The sequence below is a fragment of the Pristiophorus japonicus genome, chromosome 14 (assembly GCF_044704955.1).
Source record: "Pristiophorus japonicus isolate sPriJap1 chromosome 14, sPriJap1.hap1, whole genome shotgun sequence".
NCBI classification, from domain to species: Eukaryota; Metazoa; Chordata; class Chondrichthyes; family Pristiophoridae; genus Pristiophorus; species Pristiophorus japonicus.
The window spans coordinates 105,306,672-105,322,776 of record NC_091990.1 but is presented as its reverse complement, the minus strand read 5'-3'; the positions used below and the strand labels follow the sequence as shown (position 1 = coordinate 105,322,776).

Genomic DNA, 16,105 nt, shown 5'->3' with positions numbered 1-16,105 from the left:
CGTGTGGTGACCCGGTATCGATGCGGACTTAGAGTCCTGAGTGCACAGATGTAACACATGATCGCAGTTAAGCAATGCACCCAGGGAGGTGCCACTCAGTTTATGGTCTTGGCCCTCCAAACCGTAGTCCAGGATCCATTTCGACTATGCAACTATGCAGGCCCGTTCTTGGGTAAAATGTTCCTAATGGGTTGTAGATGCGTAATCCAAATGGATCGAATGTGAGATAATGTCGGCAAACACGTCCGCTGCCACCACTGAAAGCCTGTGGACCATGTTTGCCACGCACAGACTACTTGATGTCCTTATGAGCGACAACGGGCCATGTTTTACCAGTGCCGAGTTCAAAGAGTTCATGACCTGTAACGGGATCAAACATGTTACTTCTGCCCGTTAATACCAGCATCCAATGGTTAGGCAGAGAGAGCAGTGCAAACTATCAAGCAGGGCTTGAAGAGGGTAACTGAAGGCTCACTGCAGACTCGCCTATCCCAAGTTCTGCTTAGCTACCGCACGAGACCCCACTCGCTCACTGGGATTCCACCTGCTGAACTGCTCATGAAAAGGACACTTAAAACAAGGCTCTCGTTAGTTCACCCAGATCTACATGAACAGGTAGAGAGCAAGCGGCTTCAACAAAGTATACATCATGATAGCACAAATGTGTCACACGAAATTGAAATCAATGATCCTGTATTTGTATTGAATTATGGACAAGGTCCCACCCAAATGGCTTCCCGGCACTATTGTGGCCAAAGAGGGGAGCAGGGTGTTTCGGGTCAAACTTTCAAATGGATTCATTCACCGGAAACACTTGGACCAAATCAAACTCAGATTCACGGACTATCCTGAGCAACCCACTTTGTACTCTACCTTCTTTGACCCCCCAACATACACACCAGTGGCAACCGACACCGTGGTTGGCCACGAAGCAGAACCCAGCACACGCAGAAGCCCAGCAGGACTCGCCACACCAGGTAGCCCAGCAAGGCCAGCTGCACCGCAGCCCAGCGAGGGCCCAACAAACGATTTACTAAAACCAGCATTTGCACCGAGACGATCAACCAGGGAAAGAAAGGCCCCAGATCGACTCACCTTGTAAATAGTTACACTGTTGATTTTGAGGGGGGGTGGCGGGGGAGTGTTGTTATGTATGTAAACTTGTATATACTTTGTACTGTCACCAGAGGGCTCATCCCCTGGAGTTCTAAGGGATCCCACAATCCCTTGGGAGCACAGGTATTTAAGGAAGCCTCACAGGCTGGAGAGGGACTCTGGAGACCTGCAATAAAAGACTACAGTCACACTTTACTTTGAGCTCACATTATCCAGTCAGACTCTTTATTCAATACACAACAAACCCGATATTCCAGTCCTGAACTCAAGGGGTGGAAGATGCCTGTTCGTGGATTTTTTTAACGTGTGGTGACCGTTGCAAATCAGCCACTACAAGGGCTTGACAGAGCTAGGCCTTTATCCAGTGGCAAGGGTTAACCAGGACGACTGGAGATCATCTCTGCTGCATGGACCTAGTGCACACACATATCGTGCTGCCCCTGGGCTCTCGGCTCTTCTACGCCCCGTACCCTAATTTGTCACACCTCCGCCACGATCTCTCGTCGCTCCTCTGCCACAAACATTCGCCGCACCTCCGCCACAATCTTTCACCGCTCCTCCACCACGATCTCTCGCTGCTCCACCTCCACAAAACGTTCGCTGAACCTCCATCACGATCTCTCACTGCACCTGCGCACAAAACATTTGCTGCACCTCCACCACAATCACTCGCCGAATCTTAGCCACGATCCCTCACCGCTCCTCTGTCCCGATCATCCACCGCATTCCTGCCTCGATTTTTCGCCACTCATCCGCCCCGACCTTCCTGCTCCTCTGTTGTACATGGGCCCCGCTGATGTTCCTGCCCATGCTCCAAACGGCGACCTGGGTTTTGATGACGTCACCCAGTCGCCCTCCTTGAAGCCGTCGCACACTTAGAGCGGCTCGCGCTGGAAGTTGTAGTGGTATGCCCACGATATTCCAGGGCCCTCGCTCGCTCTTTTATCCTCCCGACCTGTAAACTACCACCCCATCTCCAACCTCCCTTTCCTCTCTAAAATCCTTGAACATATTGTCACCCCCCAAATTCGTGCCCATCTTTCCCGCAATTCCATGTTTGAATCCCTCCAATCCAGTTTCCGCCCCTGCCACAGTACCGAAACGGCTCTCATCAAAGTCAGAAATGACATCCTTTGCAATTGTGACAAAGGCAAACTATCCCTCCTCGTCCTTCTTGACCTGACTGCAGCTTTGACACGGTTGACCACTCCATCCTTCTCCAATGCCTCTCCACCATCGTCCAGCTGGGTGGGACTGCACTCGCCTGGTTCCATTCTTATCTATCTAATCGTAGCCAGAGAATCGCCTGCAACTGCTTCTCTTCCCACTCCGACATCATTACCTCTGGTGTCTCCCAAGGATCTACCCTTGGCCCCCTCATATTTCTCATCTACATGTTGCCCCTTGGCGACATCATCCAAAAACACAGCGTCAGTTTCCACATGTACGCCGACGACACCCAGCTCCACCTCAGCACCACTTCTCTCGACCCCTCCACGGTCTCTAAATTGTCAGACTACTTGTCCGACATCCAGTTCTAGATGAGCAGAAATTTTCTTCAATTGAATATTGGGAAGACCGAAGCCATTGTTTTCGATCCCCGCCACAAACTCCATTCCCTAGCCACTGACTCCATCCCTCTCCCCAACTTCTGTCTGAAGCTGAACCAGACTGTTCGCAACCTTGGTGTCATATTTGACTCTGAAATGAGCTTTCGACCACATATCCGCAGCATAACTAAGACCACCTATTTCCACCTCCGTAACATCGCCCATCTCCACCCCTGCCTCAGCTCATCCACTGCTGAAACCCTCATCTATGCCTTTGTTACCTCTAGACTTAACTATTCCAAGGCACTCCTGGCTGGCCTCCCACATTTTACTCTATGTAAACTAGAGGTGATCCAAAACTCAACTGCCCCGTGTCCTAACTCGCACCAAGTCCCGCTCATCCATCACCCCTGTGCTCATTGACCTACATTGGCTCCCGGTTAAGCAATGCCTCGATTTCAAGATTCTCATCCTTGTTTTCAAATCCCTACATGGTCTTGCCCCTCCCTATCTCTGTAATCTCTTTCAGCCCTACAACCCCCCAAGATCTCTGCTCTCCTCTAATTCTGCCCTCTTGAGCATCCCTGATTATAATCGCTCAACCATTGGTGGCTGTGCCTTCAGCTGCCTGGGCCCCAAGCTCTTGAACTCCCTCTCTAAACCTCTCCGCCTCTCTTTCCTCCTTCACGACGCTCCTTAAAACCTACCTCTTTGACCAAGCTTTTGGTCACCTGCCCTAATTTCTCCTTATGCGGCTCGGTGTCAGATTCTTTGTCTCATAACACTCCTGTGAAGTGCCTTGGGACGTTTCACTACATTAAAGGCGCTATATAAATACAAGTTGTTGTTGTTGTTGAAAGACTGATGTAAAGAATGGTTAAAAGCAGAATGCTACACATGCTGGAGATCTGAAACAAACGCAGAAATAGAAGGAGCCGGACAGCAGGTCAGTCAGAATCTATGGAGCGAGCAGTGACGAGCCCTTTGTCCAAGTCTCCCTTCAGTTTCTTCTGAAAAAAGATACATTCCCGAACTGTAGACTGCCCGCCCTCTCTACAGACACTAATTGACCTGGGGTGCATTTCCTGTTGATGAAAAGAACGGAATCAGAGTGCAGGAACGTGCGGGGCTGGAGCAGATTCTGCAGATAATCTGCCTGGCCCCAAAAATTAATCGCTGACTGCTCAAATATCCATCCACATCTCCCTTCAATTACCTCCCCGCCCCCCGCCCCCCCCATCTACCTCCCTGCATAGCCTATTCCACACGTTCATCCCCCTTGGCATTAAGTATTTGGATTAAAACTGTCTGTGCCCCATCCCTCTTCTAAACTGGAGCTCGTGTTCCTGGTTCCAGAGTTTGTGCCAATCTCAAATGTATTATCTGGTCTCAATTTTATTGATTCCTTTAACGTGAAAATAATTCAAAGGGAATCAGGAAGACCTAAGGCTGAATCACCATGTCATAAGCTAAATTGTTTCCATATCTCCCACTGTTTGAGTTAAATCACATTTATCTATTTCTCAGACTAATGTACAGGCATTAACAATTAAGAGAACGTATTCTGTCAGTGGTTGTGAGGTTAAATGCCATCATTATACTTCCAGGTAATAAAATGACTCACCCCAGCACTTGGGAAATCACGTGCTTTATAATCATATGTGGATCCGTGATTGAATCATTTGTTCCAGTTTTACATGCTGCTAAGCTAAAAATAATTACAAACAATATTTTGTAACAAAGGAAAAAAACATACAACATTATTGAGCAGTAATCGGATCTGCAGAGAGGACAGCTCATCAGGGTTTAAGGTGAATTTACAGCTGCCTCTTCACTCGTCACCCCTGTGCTCGCTGACCTACATTTGCTCTCGGTCTGGCAACGCCTCAATTTTAAAATTCTCATCCTCGTGTCCCTCCATGGCCTCGCCCCTCCCTATCCCTGTAATCTCCTCCAGCCCTAAAACCCTCCGTGATCTCTGCGCTTCTCCAATTCTGGCTTCTTGCACATCCCTGACTTTAATCGCTCCACCATTGGCGGCCATGCCTTCAGCTGCCTGGACCCTAAGCTCTGAAATTCCCTTCCTAAACCTCTCCGCCTCTCGACCTCTCTCTCTTCCTTTCAGATGCTCCTTAAAACCTATCTCTTTGGCCACCTGCTCCCCTAATATCTCCTTATATAGCTATGTGTCAATTATTTTGTCCTGTGAAGCGCCTTGGGACATTTTACTATGTTAAAGATGCTATATAAATATAAGTAGTTGTTGTATTCACGTTTCTGTGTCATGATGTTAAACTTTGTGTTCCACACGTTAAAAGGTGCCAGGCTGTGTTTCATAGAACTTGCTGCAACCGGTTCTTCCTATCGATCTAAAGTGATGCTGCCTTTGTTTATTTTGTAGCAGTTCTGGATTACGAGGCCCATTTTGTGCTCCTGTCCCCTGTAACTGTCTGAAAGCCTTTTAATTAGGACTCTTAAGCTTGAGAAAGAGAGAGAACACTTTCACGGCACCTGTCTCGTGAGTTTCAACCCTAGTCTTGGAGATGAAAAGGATGTGGTAAGCCCCTGTATCACACCACTGCACGTATTGTTGTTCACCTACACAGAGTTAATGTACATGTTAATGTATAAATAGCTTGCCCTTGCAGTATGTTGTTGCAGGCTTTTATAAACCAACAAATTAACAGTCATATCACCAGACTTGCTGTATTGGTTCCCAAACCCTACTTGTATTTTGCCAGGATTTAATGGTGAACAACATTTTGAAATGCTGAGATTTTAGGTGTAGCTCAGTTATTGCAAAAATCAGACTGCGAAATAACTGAAATTAAGTGACTTGAACTGGATACTCCTCCGTTCCTATGGAAGGTTCATGTGACTTTCTGAAGGAATTATATCAGTAGCGGCTAGAATGGATAGGTTGTATCCCAATCCCAAGAAACATGCTCATATAAACACACTTTCACACACACTCACTTTTTCACACACACTTTCACACACACTCACATTCTCACACACAGACTCACACACACATGCACACTCACACTTTCTCTCACACACACACACACACACACTTTCACATACACACACACACTTTCTCTCTCACACACACACATTCTCACACACACACTTTCTCTCACACACATTTACTGTCACACACATTTACTCTCACACACACATACACTTTCTCTCACACACTTACTCACACCCACACTTACTCTCACACCCACATACACTTTCTCTCTCACACACACACTCTCACATACACACGCTTACACATATACAAACATACATGCATACACAAAACATATTTAAATGCACATCCAAGCACAGCGCACACATACATACATCCTGTGCCTCCAACCAACAAACATATGGTTATATATATATACACACACACGCACACACACACACACAATAAATTGCTTTTATCTCACTAAATGGTGGGTGTATGAAGTGTCCACACAATTACAGAATCTGGCTTGGTGCGTGCTGCAGCCTCTATTAAGGTTGTGCTCCACTTTGAAGTGTAAATTATGTTAATTTCTGATGCCCAGAAAGAGCTGTAATATTGTAAATTTAGATTAATAAGCAGCCTGTGACATTCACGTGTAAAGTGGGCCTCTCTGTAGCGCGCTGATGATCAATAGGCTTTATCCAAATGGGAGAGAATGCCCTTTGAAGGCAGTGTGACTCTCAGCGCTTCCCTGTGAATATTTATCACCAACATGGCTTTAGCTGTGTATATAATGTCATTTATCACAGATTTACTGTCCACCATCTGCTGACAGCTAATTATTTCACTTGGAATTTTTTGCAAGAGGCAAACACTCATTTTCCTCTCCAGTTGTTCACATGAGTCAGTTTTGCAATAAGTTACCAGTAATTTTAAAATAAATAATTAATATTTTGATACACAAAGTGCTAAATAGAATAAAGTGCACTCCATCCACACGAGCAGCACGAATGCTGCACCAAATCCAATGACTAGCGGCAATGGTTTCCCCTTCACTGCGTCTCCTTCTGAGAATTATGCCATCATGTTTGGATTAAACCTTTTCTCCATATTTAAAAAAAAATTGCTTTTCTAATGGGGCAAGGACTTCTCGTGAAATGACTGCGGATTGTACTGCACTGTACTGTACTGCTCATGTAGTTTTCTTGCACACTTAATCATCTCAGCCGCTTGTCCATGCACGTCCTGATTACTCGAAACAGCCTGCCCGCTCCTGTTTCCCAAAATCCAGATGCAGTGGTTCACTCGGCCCACCTCCCTGTGCGTGCTCACGCTCGCTATAGCCCACACTCCAGTGCTTCCGATAAAGCCAGCGGTTTCAGTGAGGAGTCCCAGCAGATTAAGCTCATAGCTAACTCGGCTCACATGAGCAGCACGTGCCAACTGTTAAGAACATAACGGGAGCAGTAGTCGGCCATTTGACCCTCGAGCCTGCTCAGCCATTCAAGAAGATCATGGCTGATCTTCTACCTCAAATCCATCTTCCCTGCACTGTCCCCATATCCTTTGATTCCCTTAGTATCCCTTGATTCCCTTAATGTCCAAAAATCTATCGATCTCTGTCTTGAATATACTCAACAACTGAGCATCCACAGCCCTCTGGGGTAGAGAATTCCAAAGATTCATCACCCTCTCAGTCAAGAAATTTCTCCTCATCTCAGTCCTAAATGGCCAGCCCCTTATTCTGAGACTGTGACCCCTGGTACTAGACTCCCCAGCCAGAGGAAACATCCTCCCAGCATCTACCCTGTCAAACCCCTGAAAGATTTTATATATGAGATCACCTCTCATTCTTCTAAACTCTAGAGAATATAGGCCTAGTCTCCTCAAACTCTCCTCATACGACAATCCTCCCATCCCAGGAATCCCAGTTAAGGAGGTTGGCATTGGTGCCGAGTGCCTCGTGTATTTAGGGCACTCTGTGTCCTCCAACGTGCGTGCTGGTGGCGATGAAGCTGTGCGGAGGAGTGCTCTGTGGCCAGTCCATTGGTGGGCATTGGGCATGAGCCAGTTCCAGGAAATCGCCAAGGGAAATATGAGCACACATTCGAACATGTTGATCGGTAAAAGCAGTCGGTTAAGCATCCCCTTCACAAACCTCCAGTGACCAATGTTCGAATGGGCTGATCCTTTCACCATTAGAGGACCTGAAACAGATACTTGTGTGTTGTGTTATTACTGTGAATAAATGGATGTACATACTGCTAATGTATATATTCTCATTTTTGCCTGGATGTACATCAGCTCATAAAAGGTGAAAGGGAACGGTGTAGAATTGTATTATAACACAGTATTTATTTTCTATTGTAAACTGTTGAATTGTTACTGATTAAAAATGATCATTTTCATCGCTTTTAAATAAAAAAATTGAAATATTTCATTCTGCCTGGCAATGTATTTAAACATTTTGATTTCCTGTGTAGAGCAGGCTGTTATTTTATCTGTTGCTATTCTCGCTTCCCCCTCCATGAGCTGCCCATGATTTTTTTCTCCTCTTCCATTCTTAAAGGTGGTGGGGTCCAGATCCACGGGACCCACCTCCCTCTAAGACATCGCACAGGTGGTCATTTCTTGCACTGAGTCAGCTATGGCTCAGTGGGCAGCACACTCGCCTCTGGGTCAGAAGGTCATGGGTTTAAGGCCCACTCCAGAGACTTGAGCACAGAATCCAGGCTGACACCCAGTGCACTACTGAGGGAGCGCTGAACTGTCATTGGGGCAGTACTGAGGGAGCGATGCACTGTCATTGGGGCAGTACTGAGGGAGCGATGCACTGTCGGAGGGGCAGTACTGAGGGAGCGCTGCACTGTTGGAGGGACAGTACTGAGGGAGCGCTGCACTGACGTAGGGGCAGTACTGAGGGAGCGCTGCACTGACGTAGGGGCAGTACTGAGGGAGCGATGCACTGTCGGAGGGGCAGTACTGAGGGAGCGCTGCACTGTCGGATGAGACGTTAAATCAAGGCCCCGTCTTCCCTATCGGATGGACGAAAAAGATCCCATGGCACTATTTTGAAGACGAGCATGGGAGTTCTTCCCAGTGTCCTGGCCAATATTTATCCCTCAGCCAACATAACAAAAACAGATTATCAGATCATTATCACGTTGCTGTTTGTGGGAACTTGCTGTGCGCAATTGGGCTGCCAGGTTTCCTACATTACAACAGTGATTACACTTCAAAAGTACTTCATTGGCTGTTGAGCACTTTGGGACGTCCTGAGGTCGTGAAAGGCGCCATATAAATGCAAGTCTTTCTTTTTTCTTGATATGCGACACCTGTCTTTAAGATTTAGGCTGTTTGGCAGTGGAGGGAATCACTCAGTGTGCACTTCTGTACTTTCTTGATTGGGGAAGTTGATGGTGATCAGAAGAGGGAAGCCTGGCTGATTGTATATTGTACTGCACCCAACCCACATTCCAGCAGCATTGATGCTATTGAAGGAGAGCAACAAATCACTGAAAATTAACAAGCAATTAAGAGAGCAAATGGCATGTTAGCCTTTATTAAAAGAGGATTTGAGTATAAGAGTAAAGACATCTTACTGCAATTATATAGGGCCCTGGTGAGACCGCACCTGGAGTATTGTGTACAGTTTTGGTCTCCTTACCTTAGGAAGGATATACTTGCCATAGAGAGAGTGCAACGAATGTTCACCAGACTGATTCCTGGGATGGGGGGATTGTCCTATGAGGAGAGATTGTGTCTTCTCTAGAGTTTAGAAGAATGAGAGGTGATCTCATTGAAACATACAACATTCTAACAGGGCTTGACAGGGTAGATGCAGGGAGGATGTTTCCCCTGGCTGGGAAGTCTAGAACCAGGGGTCACAGTCTCAGAATAAGGGGTCGGCCATTTAGGACTGAGATGAGGAGAAACTTCTTCACTCAGAGGGTGGTGAATCTTTGGAATTCTCTGCCCCAGATGCTGTGGAGACTCAGTCTTTGAGTATATTCAAAGGCAGATATCAATAGATTTTTGGATATTAAGGGAATCAAGGGATATGAGGATCGAGTTGAGGTAGAACATCATCCATGATCCTATTGAATGGCAGAGCAGGCCCGAGGGGCCAAATGACTGACTCCTGCACCTAATTCTTATGTTTTTACATCAACCGTAGGGTGCCGCCTGCTATGCTCTGTCAATTCAGCATAGAATCATAGAATAGTACAGTACAGAAGGAGGTCCTTCGGTCCCTCGAGTCTGCGCCGGCTCGTTTGAAGAGTAATCCAGTTAGTGCCACTGCCCCGCTCCTCGACCTGGGGATTTACCTTGCTGGGACCCTTGGGGGAGCAACAGTTCCTTGACAATGCATCATGATAGTGCAAGATGCAATGTGCTTTGTCTTGAAAAGATACCATACAGCTTCATGCACAATTTCAGTCTTTACTATGCTGTCAACAGCAACAACAACAACTTGTATTTATATAGCGCCTTTAACGTAGTAAAATGTCCCAAGGCGCTTCGCGAGAGTGTTATAAGACAAAAAAATAAATTTGACACCGAGCCAGATAAGAAGAAATTACAGCAAGTCAAAGAGGTAGGTTTTAAGGAGCGTCTTGAAGGAGGAAAGAGAGGTAGAAAGGGGGAGAGGTTAAGTGAGGAAGTTCCAGATCTTAGAGCCCAGGCATGTCAGAGAGATAGAAAATGGTCGCACATAATCTCGTAACGGGTTCTAAGTTCATGTGGGAGGAACCATACGACATGCCCTGCACCAGAGAGGAGCGGCTGATTAATTGACCATGAAGCTGTTGGATTGTTGTAAAAACCCAACTGGTTCACTGATGTCCTTTAGGGAAGGAATCCTGCCATCCTTAAATGGTTTGGGCCTTCTTAACTGCCCTCTGAAGTGGATCAGCAAACAAATCCGTCGTATCAAGCCTTCTACCAACGGTTGAAGAAGAAAGCCCACCACCACCTTCTCAGGCCAACTAGGGATGGGCAATAAATTCCGGCCTGTCCAGCGATGCCCACATCCCGAGAATTCCATTTTTTTTACATGTATCCGATATTGAGCAAGTTGAAGAGGAATCATTTACAAGTGTAATATATGCACCTATGCTCAAGGGCTTGTAGAACTGTTGAAAAGTGGGCTGGATGGCGCCTGAGGAGCTGGCGTGGCGCCTGTCCTGGGCCGACGTCCAGCTCGCAGCCAATGCCATCGAGTCGCTAAAAACAGCACTGAGCCCTGACTCTGTTAGGTGTGTCGAAGAGGCTCAAGCACATGGGGCGATCCCGTTGAACTGACCCCCGTCTGGACGGAATTCCTCATCGGTGCCAAGACACGAAACTTCCCTCGGGAGCTGGTGCCTCACAACTTGAGCCTCCTCCGGGAAATCCCCTCCCTGCCTTTTAGTTCTGTGCGGAGGGGATTCCTGAACAGGCTGCTCTTGCACACACTGCACTTTGCCATCCTCGTCTGCCGTCTGGACACGCCATGGCGCAACATCTTGACGTCCGGAGGAGGTGGGGGTCCCCAGTGGAGTGCTCTCTACGTGGGAGTCCTCCCTTTATTTATTGGGGACTTGGCCTAGAGGGTGTTGCATGGAGCAGTCCCATGCAATAGGTTTTTAAGTCGGTTTACGGACTCCCAGGCTGCCTGCAATTTCTGCGGTCTAGAGGAGTCCGTGTTCCACGAGTATGTTAAATGTGTGAGGTTTCAGCCCCTCTTCCAATATTTGAAGGGGCTGCTCCTCAAATTCTGTGTCAGCTTCATTCCCATACTCCTGATCTTTGGGCACCCTGTGCGGAGGGGAGTGGGCAGGTCAGAAGGCCTCCTCGTAGGACTGCTCCTGGGCATGGTCAAGGTAGCCATTAATCGGCCGAGACAGCGGGCGGTCGAGGGGGTCATTCAGCCCGACTGCCTGCCTCTCTTCCCCGGATACATTCGAGCCAGGGTGTCCCTGGAGATGGAGCACGCGGTGTCCACCGGTATGCTCGTGGCCTCCCGCGAGAGGTGGGCACCGGAGGGACTGGAGTGCATCATCATCCCAGGCAACCAAATTTTTATTTGATCGTTTAAAGTTTAATTTGTTTAATTTGCTGGTTTTAACAAGGGGCACTTGATTTATAGGTCCACAAAAATAGTTGAGCTGTTCCAGGCACTTGATTTAAAGTTTCTACTCAAATAGTTGTAGAACTGTTAAGTTGGGAGTGGCTTAGCCAGTCACGTGCTGTTCACAAGGCTCACTAAACCCCAGCCAGTTGGGTTCGGGGTATTCACGATGAGGCAGGTGGTTGTGAGCCTGGTGGATGAACTAGTAATGTGTAGTGTGATTGTTAAACCTTTGTCAATAAACCAATTAGTTCTTAATATAAATGTGTTGCTATGAATTCTTCAGCAAAGAACCCATAAAGCAAATATATTACAACGATGAATGCTGGTTTGGCTATTTTCCCACCTCCACCCACACCAGCCACCGCTACAGCCCTCTCCACATTGATTTTCTCCAGCCCTGGAGTGTTGGCCTGCATCCATGGATTCCTTCACAGCCCCTGGCCCCAGCGCTGCACACTTCGGTCAGGAGCCAGCTAGCTGTGGAGGGAGGCAGACTGCCAGCTGCAGTCTCTGACGCCATGCCTCGCAGCTGAGCAATCTCCAAACTCATTGCACTTCGTCAAAGCCCCTCAAAGACCCAAGGGTATGACTCAAGGGTCAAGCTGGGATGCACCATGTTTCCTGCAGCGAACTTTATAAATCACCAATTCTGGGCACCACACTTCAGGAAGGATGTGAAGGCCTTGGAGAGGATGTAAAGGAGATCTAAAGAAAGAAGGAAAGACTTGCATTTATATAGCGCCTTTTTTTTCATTCGTTCCTGGGATGTGGGCGTCGCTGGCAAGGGCAGCATTTATTGCCCATCCCTAATTGCCCTTGAGAAGGCGGTGATGATCTGCCTTCTTGAACCGCTGCAGTCCATGTGCTGAAGGTGCTCCCACAGTGCCGGTAGGGAGGGAGTTCCCAGATTTTGACCTAGCGACGATGAAGGACCGGCGATATACTTCCAAGTCAGGATGGTATGTAACTTGGAGGGGAACGTGGCGGTGATGGTATTCCCATGCGTCTGCTCCCCTTGTCCTTCCAGGTTGGAGAGGTCACAGGTTAGCGAGGTGCTGCTGCAGAAGCTTTGGCAAGTTGCTGCAGTGCATCTTGTAGATAGTGCGCACTGCAGCCACAGTGTGCCGGTGGTGGAGGGAGTGAATGTTGAAGTGTTCGATGGGGTGTCAATCAAGCGGGCTGCTTTGTCCTGGATGGTGTCGAGCTTCTTGAGTGTTGTTGGAGCTGCATTCAGCCAGGCAAATGGAGAGTATTCGATCACACTCCTGACCTGTGCCTTGTAGATGATGGAAAGGCTTTGAGGAGTCAGGAGGTGAGACACTCACCACAGAATATCCAGCCTCTCATCTGCTCTTGTTGCCACAGTATTTATGTGGCTAGTCCGGCTTCTGGTCAGTGGTGATCTCCAGGATGTTGATGGTGGAGGATTCGGCAATGGTAATGCCGTTGAATGTCAAGGGGAGGTGGTTAGACTCTCGCTTGTTGGAGATGATCATTGTGTGGCACTTGTGTGGCACGAATGTTACTTGCCACTTATCAGCCCAAGAATGAATGTTGTCCAGGTCTTGCTGTATACGGGCAGGGACTGCTCCATTATATGAGGAGTTGCGAATGGCACTGTGCAGTCATCAGTGAACATCCCCACTTCTGACCTTATGATGGAGGGAAGGTCATTGATGAAGCAGCTGAAGATGGTTGGGCCAAGGACACTGCCCTGAGGAACTCCTGCAGCGATGTTCTGGGGCTGAGATGATTGACCTCCAACCACCACAACCATCTTCCTTTGTGCTAGGTATGACTTCAGCCAGTGGAGAGTTTTCCCCCTGATTCAGTGTTACTAGGGTTCCTCCCTTGATGCCACACTCAGTCAAATGCTACCTTGATGTCAAGGGCTGTCACTCTCACCTCACCTCTGGAATTCAGCTTTTTTGTACATGTTTGGACTATAATGAGGTCTGGAGCTGAATGGTCCTGGCGGAACCCAAACTGGTTCAGTGAGCAGGTTATTGGTGAGTAAGTGCCACTTTTATAGCACTGTCGACGACACCTTCCATCACTTTGCTGATGATTGAGAGTAGACTGATGGGGCGGTAATTGGCCGGCTTGGATTTGTCCTGCATTTTGTGGATAGGACCTACCTGGGCAGTTTTCCACATTGTCGGATAGATTCCAGCTTGGCTAGAGGCGCGGCTAGTTCTGGAGCACAAGTCTTCAGCATGACAGCCGGGATGTTGTCGGGGCCCATAGCCTTTCCTGTATCCAGTGCACTCAGCCGCTTCTTGATATCACGTGGAGTGTTATGTTTGTAAACTTTGTAATAGTGTAAGACTTGCCACCAGGGGACACACCTGTTGGAGACCCAAGGGTCACCTGCACACCTCGTGCAAGCAAGTATAAAAGGTTGTCTGCCAGGCTGCTTCTTCACTCTGGAGTTTGATTAAAGAAACTAAGGTCACATCAGTTTGAGCTTACAGCATACAGTCTTGTGGAGTTATTCTGAACACAACAATTGGCGACGAGTAACAGATCACAAACTTTCACACGGTTATGGCTGCTGTTGGTATTCTTGAGAGATTTGTTGAGGGTAATGATTGGGAAGCCTTCGCTGAGCGTCTTGACCAGTACTTCGTGGCCAACAAGTTGGATATGGACAGTAATGCGGGCAAGCACAGGGCGATTCTCCTCACCGTTTGTGGGTCCACACTATATATGGCCTCATCAAAAATCTGCTAGCACCGACTGTTATGTATGGAGAAAGAGTCAGACTGAACACTGTGAGCTCAAAGTAAAGTGTGACCTTAGTCTTTTATTGCAGGTCTCCAGAGTGTTTCTCCAACCTGTGAGGCCTCCTTAAATACCTGTGCTCCCAAGGGATTATGGAATCCCTTGGGACACCAGGGGATGAGCCCTCTGGTGGCTTTACACAATAAATACAAGTTTACATATATAACAATACTCCCCCCCCCCCCCAAATTCAATAGTGTAACTATTTACAAAGTGAGTCGATCTGGGATCCTTCTTGACCTGTTTGATTGTCTCGGTGTGAAAGTTGGTGTTGTTGAATCATTTTTTGGGCCCTCGCTGGGCTGCTGTGCAGCTGGCCTTGCTGGGCCGTCTGGTGTGTTGGGTCCTGCTGGGCTGCTGTGGATGATGGGTTCTGCTTCGTGGTCAACCGTGGTGACATTGCTACTGGTATGTATGTTGGGGGATCAAAAAAGGTGGGTCCAAGGTGGGTTGCTCAGGAGAGTCCGTAAATCTGAGTTTGATTTGGTCCAAGTGTTTCCGGTGAATTGAGTCCATTTGAAAGTTTGACCCGAAACACTGCTCCCCTCTTTGGCCAGGACAGTGCCGGGAAGCCACTTGGGACCTTGTCCATAATTCAATACAAATACAGGATCATTGATTTCAATCTCGTGTGACACATTTGCGCTATCATGGTGTGCACTTTGTTGAAGCCGCCTGCCCTCTACCTGTTCATGTAGATCAGGGTGAACTAACGAGAGCCTTGTCTTAAGTGCTCTTTTCATGAGCAGTTCAGCAGGTTGGATCCCAGTGAGCGAGTGGGGTCTCGTGCGGTAGCTAAGCAGAACTCGGGATAGACGAATCTGCAGTGAGCCTTCAGTTATCCTCTTCAAGCCTTACTTGATGGTTTGCACTGATCTCTCTGCCTGACCATTGGTTTAAATGGGGCAGATGTGACATATTTGATCCTGTTGCATGTCATGAATTCTTTGAACTCAGCACTGGTAAAACATGATCCGTTGACACACACCAGGACATCGGGTAAGCAGTGAGTGGCAAACATGGCCCGCAGGCTTTCAGTAGTGGCAGCGGACGTGCTAGCCGACCTTATCTCACATTCAATTCACTTGGAATACACGTCTACAACCACAAGGAACATTTTACCCAAGAATGGGCCTGCATAGTCGACGTGTACCCTAGACCACGGTTTGGAGGGCCAAGACCATAAACTTAGCGGCGCCTCCCTGGGTACATTTCTTTACTGCGAGCATGTATTACATCAGAACGCAGGACTCTAAGTCCGCATCGATACCGGGCCACTACACGTGGGATCTGGCTATCGCTTTCATCATCACTATGCCTGGGTGGGTACTGTGGAGGTCATTGATGAAGGTGTCTTTGCCCTTCTTGGCGACCACTATTCGATTGCCCCACAGAAGGCAGTCTGCTTGTATAGCCATTTCATCTTTGCGCCACTGGAACGGCTTTATTTCTTCCTGCATTTCCACTGGGATACTGGACCAGCTCCCGTGAAGCACACAGCTTTTGACTAGAGATAATAAGGGGTCCTGGCTTGTCTGCCGGGCAGTGATGGGTGATTGCTCACTCTCAAATGCTTCCATAACC

General features: G+C 47.8%; 1 protein-coding gene across 4 annotated transcripts in view; it reads left to right on the top strand.

The window, feature by feature from the left end:
* lrrc56 (leucine rich repeat containing 56) overlaps positions 1 to 7,969 on the top strand; it is a 259,560-nt gene extending 251,591 nt beyond the window's left edge. For 3 of the 4 annotated variants that reach the window (XM_070898580.1, XM_070898581.1, XM_070898583.1), the window contains one exon: positions 5,068 to 7,969. The gene's annotated coding sequence lies outside the window, so the exon portion shown is untranslated. The remainder of the gene's footprint in view (positions 1 to 5,067) is intronic. The other variant, XM_070898582.1, reaches the window with a different exon arrangement.
* The last annotated feature ends 8,136 nt before the right edge of the window (positions 7,970 to 16,105 follow it).